The sequence below is a fragment of the Colias philodice genome, chromosome 32 (genome assembly GCF_061535455.1).
Source record: "Colias philodice isolate Cphi_HAF_F1 chromosome 32, ilColPhil1 Martin Lab GWU primary, whole genome shotgun sequence".
Classification (NCBI taxonomy): Eukaryota; Metazoa; Arthropoda; class Insecta; order Lepidoptera; family Pieridae; genus Colias; species Colias philodice.
The window spans coordinates 2,412,535-2,422,153 of NC_143117.1; the positions used below are offsets into that span (position 1 = coordinate 2,412,535).

Genomic DNA, 9,619 nt, shown 5'->3' on the forward strand with positions numbered 1-9,619 from the left:
TGTCTCTCATTCCATTTATTTTTGTTTTCGAATATTCATTGTTTTATTACCTTACCCTGTTTATGATTATTATATTATCACTTAACCTGTCTAACTTTATAGTTGTCGGTTATATGTGCAATACCTATCGCAGATATTTTAGGTATTGTTATCATTATGATTATTCTTTCGTTGTTTAACAAAATCTGCTATGAAATTATGAAAATATTAAGTCACTTTTAGATAAGAATAATAAAAGCTACTTTAAATATTTTAGTATTTACTGTATGCTCTTAAAAATTGTATTATTCCATTTTTTATTTGGATATCAATACTAACCGTAAGTATTTTCGAAGATACAATCTATCTTACGAACAATACTTCACTGTGAAATGGTGACGAACTATCACTTTTTTTTTTTTTTTTAAGATCGCGTATTTAAGTGCATGAATTCGCAATATGGGCATCACCCAAAATATAAACATTTTATACGAGCATCACCCGTATCACATCACTACAGGCATCACCTGTATTGTAATTATATTACGACTACCAGGCATCATCTGGTATAACATTACAATGTAGGTACACACGGGCGTCACCCGATTTTTTTTTTGTTACTACCAGGCATCATCTGGTATAACATTACAAAGTACACACGGGCGTCACCCGATTTTTGTTTTTGTACTACCAGGCATCATCTGCTATAACATTACAAAGTACACACGGGCGTCACCCGATTTTTGTTTTTGTACTACCAGGCATCATCTGGTATAACATTACAAAATACACACGGGCGTCACCCGATTTTTCTTGACCACCAGGCATTATCTGGTATCACACGGACATCACCCGTTTTTTCCTGTACTACCAGGCATCATCTGGTAATACATTTTAAAGTACATACACGGGCGTTACCCTTTTTTTTTTCTCAGGCTTCATCTTGTAACATTATAGCGTAACAACAACAAATTTAGAAATACCTTGTCGTGGTCCACATTATCGAAACACATACATCAGAACTTCCATAATGTTACCGATGTTACCATATTAGCCTGTCCAGGAAACTTACGTTCCTTGCATGATCATCATTAATTACTTCTTTATGTGCAATAATAAATAATCTTAAATAATACTCATGCAACTTCACATCGAGTAATTAAATAAGAAATAAGTGGGTATTTGGTATAATTCTATTTTGTAACCAGACAAATCTATTCTGAGCTGATCGGGAATCGAACCTTCTTAGCTCATTTAATTATGTTTAACCAATCCCCAAAGCAGGTTCTTACATATTATCAGTATTAATAAATTTATATGTAAACAAATGTCCCAAAATAATAATCTACAGCCTCGACTAACAAAATATCACATTTAGTCTCGCATAACGCAGTTACAGTCCTATGCATGACTACGTGAGTACATACTGGACGACGCTAGCTGTATACCCGTACACTGTACAGTGTATTTATCAAACAGGCACCATACGCTCGAGCAATAAAGACAGCCCGCGTATGCATTGGTATCAGTGTAGTTATATTGTATACGAGAAACCATTTACAAACCTACTTTATCCTTCTGGCTACAATTATTTAAGAGGTTTTGCTAAATCTTTATGTAAACGAAACCTTCGTTTTCTACGGCGCGGAGGCCGGAGGCCTCTCGAAAGGCACGCACATGTTATTTATCTACTTTGTGCGGATATTTTTTTTTATGTAAGCGGCACAAAATATCATAATGAAAATAGGTATGTGTGTATATTATTATTAACTTTAAAATTCCCTTCGATGTAACTTGACTGTGGATATAATTAGTTCAATAGTTATCACAGCACACCTATTTCCTCCCCTTTTTTTTTTTGTTTTGTATTTTTTTTTTTATTATCAAAAAAAAATTACTTACATTTATTCCCAATTTACCTCGTCGCCAAAAATGTAGTGTAAGTCCTTCCCTATTATCGGCTCTTAGACGCACACGACCTCTCACTCCGACCGCCTGCAGCCAACTGAGCTGTGTAAGCGGTGTCACCGTTGCACGTGCGCAAGAGATGACATAATACTTCCGTCTCTTTCACTCACATACACTACACTGTGGATATAATAGAAAGTCGCCGGCAAAGTACCAGCATTCGGGAAATGCAAATTATTAATCGAAATAAAAATTTTGTTGAATGCTACCGTTTATCGGAAGAACTAGTTTCTCAAGTGATGGAAGACATTAAAGTTTTAGTTAAAAAACCTCAACGTCGACGAAGAGGATTAACTGCTAGAGTCAAGGTATGTATCTAAGTGCTTTATATGTGTATTCATAATGTCATGAAAAGTTACTGTTACAATAGTCATCGGTCCCGTGATTTCATCTGCGGAAGTCCCGATCCCGTGTGAATATTGGGATAACTTTCCCATAACTCTGTAAAACATTCCATTATGTAGGTAGGTAACATAACTTCCTCGCATAGAACATAGAACCACTAACGATAACGTCATCTAATCCCCGATTATTTTTTATGATGTCACCCTTTCAAGTGGTAGGTACCCTATGTTAAAGTCCAAAGTTTCTCTCCCTTACGGTTTCTTTAAAAACGTTTTGAGTTATTAACCGACTTTAATTATGGATGGTTTCCTTATCAGATTAAGTACCTTTTATTTTGATAGTTTCAAGAAATTTCATTAATTTTTTTCAGTTGTTATGTGCACTTTCTTTCTTTGCGACTGGGAGCTATCAAAGGATATGTGGAAAACACATAAATTCGTTTGTGTCGCAGCCATCAGCATCTCGTAGTATCCACGAGGTCATAGAAGCCCTAAGCCATCCAAGTATAGTAAAAAAATACATAAGATTTCCCCAAAATTCTGAAGAAAGACTGAGACTCAAAACAAGGTTTGTGTACCTACCTAAATAAACCTATCATGTTAATGAAAAATATTTAATGATTTTTTTATTTCTTATTGCAGATTCTATGAGAAATTCAGTATTCCTGGGGTAATAGGATGTGTAGATGGGACTTTTGTGACAATGGTGAGACCAACTTGCCATGAAGAACGATACTACTGTCGCAAAGGATATCATGCAAGAAATGTACAAATGGTAAGCCTGATATAATAATGTCTGTATACGCTTTCGCACTTGAACCACAGAAAATCGATTTAATGAAATTTGGACCAATTCCATAGGATCATTAACGAAGCAGTATAAATCACAAGACGCTGCTAGTACCTATATTTTTTTTAACATTCATTAGAACAGCCACATAAAAATAGTTGTAAAATAATTCTTTTTGCAGTTCACAGATGCAGATTTGAACATAATACATGTAGATGCAACATATGGCGGAGCGACTCACGACAGCCTTATTTTTAATAATTGCATCATTCGGGACCACCTCGAACAATTAGTACAAACAGGCGAATCTGTGTACTTGTTAGGTGAGTTACCTCTTAGCTAATTAATTATAAAGACGAATCTTTGTTTGTTTGTAAATATTTAACTCAAAAACTACTGGATTAATTCCTTCAAAAATTCTTTCATCATTAAAAAAACTACTTTATTTCTGAGTAATTTAGGCTTTATTACCGAAGTTCACGGAATTCATAAAAATTGGAGAGCAGGCGAAATCATTGAAAACTCCTAACTCCTAATAAAAATATAATTGTTGATGACAAAACATTTTATTTTTTAACAATATTCATTGTTAATATAAATTTATAAAGAATAGAAAAAATTCGATCACGAGGCGGGACTCGAACCCGCATCCTTCGCGCCATTCCGGGGCGGATGCCTTACCAACTCAGCCACTCGTGACCCGCCAGAGCAATCGAATTTATTCTATTCTTTCAGTTTTATGTGTCTGAAGGGACACACCGCGCGCCATCTATTGAGATGATTAACAACCATTTCAACCAATATGAAGCACTTTTCAGTGAATACAATATTGTAACGATGGAACACGACCTTTTTTGTTGAATTTATATTTTTGGTTTTATGGCATTCAAATGCTTTATAAATATAAATTTATAAAGAAAAGGCGCGCGGTGTGTCCCTTCAGACACATAAAACTGAAAGAATAGAATAAATTCGATTGCTCTGGCGGGTCACGAGTGGCTGAGTTGGTAAGGCATCCGCCCCGGAATGGCGCGAAGGATGCGGGTTCGAGTCCCGCCTCGTGATCGAATTTTTTCTATTCTTTATAAATTTATATTTATAAAGCATTTGAATGCCATAAAACCAAAAATATAAATTCAACAAAAAAGGTCGTGTTCCATCGTTACAATATTGTATTCACTGAAAAGTGCTTCATATTGGTTGAAATGGTTGTTAATCATCTCAATAGATGGCGCGCGGTGTGTCCCTTCAGACACATAAAACTGAAAGAATAGAATAAATTCGATTGCTCTGGCGGGTCACGAGTGGCTGAGTTGGTAAGGCATCCGCCCCGGAATGGCGCGAAGGATGCGGGTTCGAGTCCCGCCTCGTGATCGAATTTTTTCTATTCTTTATAAATTTATATTTATAAAGCATTTGAATGCCATAAAACCAAAAATATAAATTCAACAAAAAAGGTCGTGTTCCATCGTTACAATATTGTATTCACTGAAAAGTGCTTCATATTGGTTGAAATGGTTGTTAATCATCTCAATAGATGGCGCGCGGTGTGTCCCTTCAGACACATAAAACTGAAAGAATAGAATAAATTCGATTGCTCTGGCGGGTCACGAGTGGCTGAGTTGGTAAGGCATCCGCCCCGGAATGGCGCGAAGGATGCGGGTTCGAGTCCCGCCTCGTGATCGAATTTTTTCTATTCTTTATAAATTTATATTTATAAAGCATTTGAATGCCATAAAACCAAAAATATAAATTCAATATTCATTGTTACAGGTGATTCTGGGTATCCGCAGCGTCAGTACCTAATGGTGCCAGTTCCAAATGCAGACGAGGGAACACCAGAACATCACTATAACTAGCTGCATGCTACTGCAAGAAACACCGTAGAAAGAACAATTGGGGTCCTTAAAGCCAGATTTAGATGCCTATTAGCACATAGAGTCCTACATTATGACCCCGACACGGTTTCGAAGATTGTAATAGCATGTTGCGTGCTTCACAATATTTGTAATCGTGCCGGCCTGCCAGCTCCAGCCATATTCAATTCAGAGCTAGAGGTTGAGGCTGGTTTTCATAGGACCAGACAAAGTGTAGCTTCAAATGAGGATGTACCTAATGAAACTGCACTTGGTCAGCTATGTAGACAAAGATTGATAAATGAATTATGGAGGGCAAGGAACACGCGGTAATTGTAATTAATTCAATCAAAAATCAATGCAAATTATTTATTCCGGAAAATTATATTCATAGGTGTTAGTAACTCAATTAGGGCTTATAAACTAATGTTAGTAAATTAAGAAACTATAAGTAAAACCACAGATAATTTTTTACTACTAAAATAAGTTAAGAACTAATAAATGTATTTAAGTATAAAAGTATTTTATTTTTTTAAATTTTCAGCTAATAATTTAAGACCTTCCCCGACGGCAATCAGGCCCTCTGCTGTCATTCTGTTGGTCTCCCTTTGTGAGTTGACCATCACCTCCTGTAACTCACAGTAGCGACGGTCAATCTCAATCCGTTGCTCTTCCAAGCTAAGAAACCTTTCAGTAAAGGTTGTTAATTGAGATTGCCGCCTTTGTGATGGAGGTGATCGTCTTCTTTGCCGTTGTTGTGGACGACTCGATGACCCTGAAACGTAAAATAAATATTAATTTATTATTATTTCCACCGGTCGCGGTGACGCATTTTTGACAAGTCTTCTGATGTTATTATTATTTCCTTAATTCATTATCAAGTATTATTTAGTTTTATTTGTATGTATTTCCAAATTTTTATTGTTGACTAGCTTTCCGCCCGCGGCTTCGCCCGCGTTTTCAAAGAAAAACCCGTTCCCGTAGGATTTCCGGGATAAAACCTATCCTATGTCCTTTCTCGGGTATCAAAATATCTCTATACCAAATTTCATGCAAATTGGTTCAGTAGTTAAGGCGTGATTGAGTAACAGACAGACAGACAGAGTTACTTTCGCATTTATAATATTAGTATGGATTATAAATATTGTAAATCAATTCATAAATCTCATAATTACTTGTAGTACGACGTGGTGATGGACCCGCGACGTTCAATAATTGACGTCGAGCAGGAAAGTTGCCTGAGCCAGAGGGGGTAACTGCTTGCAGAGGGCTCGTTACCTCCGCTCTCGGTGGTGTATGAGCAGGGGAAGGTTCGGGATTCGGGATACAGTTAACATATTGCTGAATTAGTTGAGGTCTCTGAAAAAAAAAACATAGTATTTCAAATACTGGAATCAATAAAAAAGTACCATTTTCATAATATCTTATTAATATATACCTCAGTATCTGCCATACTAACATTTTCCGTATTTATAGCAGTCTCATCCAAGACTTGGTATTCCTAGAACAATATAAGAAACATTTACTAATAAGTTGTTTATTATTAAGTAATATTTTATTAATACACTAGGTATTTACTTACAATAGTTGTGGTTTCATTTATCATAGATGAAGTCGGCAATGTGGGGCTTTCGTTGGCATCAGTAAGGACGGGGATTTCCTAAAAAAAGAACATGACATTGAATAATTATATTTTACATACATACATGTATCGGATCAACAAAATCGATAACAATAGCTTACTTCAAATGGATTAATTTCCAAATGCCTATCACCAATTGCAAAACCTTCCCCGCCCATTAATGTGAGTATTTTCTCCTCCACCTCTGAAAGCTCCACCACCGATTCACATCCACCACCAGTCTTATTGCGTGCCCGGTATCTTAGGGCAGCTTTTTTCTTCACGGCACTCTTTTTGTCAGACCAATACTAAAGCAAAATTAAAAGTTTATTAATAATATATAGGTAAGCCAGATACCTACACGGTATAAGATGAATAGTTTTCTATATGCCTATTGCCTACCTTTGTCCACTGTTTCCATGTTTTAGTGCAGCCTCCCAAGCTATTTAATTTGATAGTCAACTCCTCCCATGTTTTTCTAGCTTCGTCTCTAGCGCTCGGGACTTTTGAAAAACCCTTGGCTAAGCTAGGATGTTTGCTAAGATAGTCGACTAGATACTCTACTTGGGCACGGGAGGGATGAGACGACCTTTCCGAGGAGCTACAATGTTTAAGATTTTAAGTTAAATATTTCAATAAGCTTGTTGTATAAGATAATATTTTAGTTAAATACAAGAATCACATTACTCACCTCATAGTTGTTATTTTTGCAGTTTTCTCCTTTAAATAATTTATGCAACACGTTTAACACCAATTACACAACAACTTAATAAAGCCAAACTGAAACATTAACTAAAACTCCGGTTAAATATTTGATTCGATGTCCCCGAATTTCATTATTTTGTGCTGTTTAATCGATAGCTGGTAGTGGATTTTCTTAACAAACTGCTTTTCTTTTCCAACAAAAATGCGTAGTTTTTGTGAAAATCGAAAATGAAAATTATTTTTTTTAAGGTTATTTTTGTACTAAAAACGACACTTTTATACCATTGTCGTATTAAAACTTCTAGTAATCTCGCACACAGGCAATATTTTTAAATATAATGCCGTATTATTAATTTATTTATAACAATTTCTTAAATTATATTACCTGGAAAATGTAAGTTTGTATTTACCACGTATTTACGACATGCCATTATAGATAATAAATGTTATATTATGACGCGTTCACAATTGTAGATAATAAATATAATTCGAAAGTGATTTTTAAAATGAATTTGTCAAAAATAATTTTAAGGACAGCGCTAGTCGTCCGCTAAACGGATGAATAAAATAAATTAGTTGTCCGATTACCGGATGAATAAAATAATAATTCTTTAGAGAACTGCCGCACGTATTATAGGTTTTTTGTGGGGGGAGGAGAGGGGGGAGGAGGGCACACGTAGGTATTTGATTTTTTTTGCGCGTCGACGGAGCCCCGCTTCGCGGGGCTCCTATTTCTGTGTAGTTTTTTTTTTTAAGAAACCTAACCTAACCTAACCTAAACTTGATTTTTTTTTGCGCGTCGACGGAGCCCCGCTTCGCGGGGCTCCTGTTTCTGTGTAGTTTTTTTTTAAGAAACCTAACCTAACCTAACCTAACGGCTAACCTAACCTAAACTTGATTTTTTTTGCGCGTCGACGGAGCCCCGCTTCGCGGGGCTCCTATTTCTGTGTAGTTTTTTTTTTAAGAAACCTAACCTAACCTAACCTAAACCTAACCTAACGAATTGAGGGCGAATATCTCGGCCATTTTTGATTTTAGAGAAAAGTTGTTCCTATAAAACATGCTTATATTAGCGTAATCTTTACGATAAAACAATAATAAATAGGTGTTATAATGACACCAACTCCATCAAAAATTTTCTAAGTCCTGAGCCCCCTTTGCTTTAGTCCAACCCAACTAGCTTTAGTGTTAAAAGGTTATCTAGTAATCCGAATAATCGGACGATTAAATTATTTTATTCATCCGGTAATCGGACGACTAATTTATTTTATTCATCCGTTTAGCGGACGACTAGACACTTCGTAATTTTAATTTAGATAGCATTTGATAATAACAAAAATTTTACGATACATAAATAAAATACAAACAGGTTGTTTAAACCTACGTAGTTTTTTTTTGTTTGAGTGGGAATCGCCCTAAAGTCGCTTCTGGCACTCGCCGGCCGCTGCCGCGGCACGCTCGCTTCGCTCGCTCGGCTCGTGCGGCAGTTCAACAGTTAACCTAACACGCTCGTCGCTTCGCTCCTCGCTACCTATTTGAATACTAAAAGTAAAAGTTAATCGATTTTTAAAACTGAAGCAAGTGAGCTATAAAAAAAAACATTAAAAATTAAAATGTATCATTTATACTCTATGATAAGCTAGTATATTTGTATTGCTAATCTGTGATCTGCGTCATATTAACTAATCTGTGTTATCTGTGGCTTGTTGTGAATACAAAATATGGAACGATTTTTGGCTATACTAAATTGTTAAAATACTATTTTGACAAAATAAATTGTAATATGTAAATAAAGTAATAGGTACGTAAATATATTTAAAAATAATGCGTGTGAGTGTGATAATTAGACATTTTGATACTATAATGGCTTAAGATTTTACTTTAAGTTGCGTTTTTAGTACAAAAATAACCTTAAAAAATATCATTTTCAATTTCGATTTTCACAAAAACTACGCATTTTTGATGGAAAAGAAAAGCAGTTTGTTAAGAAAATCCACTACCAGCTATCGATTAAACAACACAAAATAATGAAATTCGGGGACATCGAATGTAATATGCAGCCAAAACTCCAACATAACTTTTAGAAAGAATGCAACACGAAACACTTTAAAATTAGGTACAAAAAACCACTTGAGAAATAAACATAAGTCAAACGAACCACAGACAAGCGTCCTTTTTTTTCAGTGACGCTAGAATTATTTTGATTTTAAAGAATTTATCAGTGTAAAATTGCAATTTTAGTTTAATTCCACCCACGGTACAATACTAAAGTGTTATTATGTCTTCAAAATGTGTTAAATTGCCGCATTTTAAAGATAATAACAATGTCGATAAATTCAAATCTATAAGATCCCTT

The 9,619-nt window shown here is 35.4% G+C and overlaps 1 non-coding gene across 1 annotated transcript; it reads right to left on the minus strand.

The window, feature by feature from the left end:
- Window positions 1-3,704: 3,704 nt before the first annotated feature.
- On the minus strand, window positions 3,705-3,780 carry TRNAS-GGA (transfer RNA serine (anticodon GGA)). The gene has a single exon. It is a non-coding gene; the product is annotated as a tRNA-Ser (tRNA).
- Between the last annotated feature and the right edge of the window lie 5,839 nt (window positions 3,781-9,619).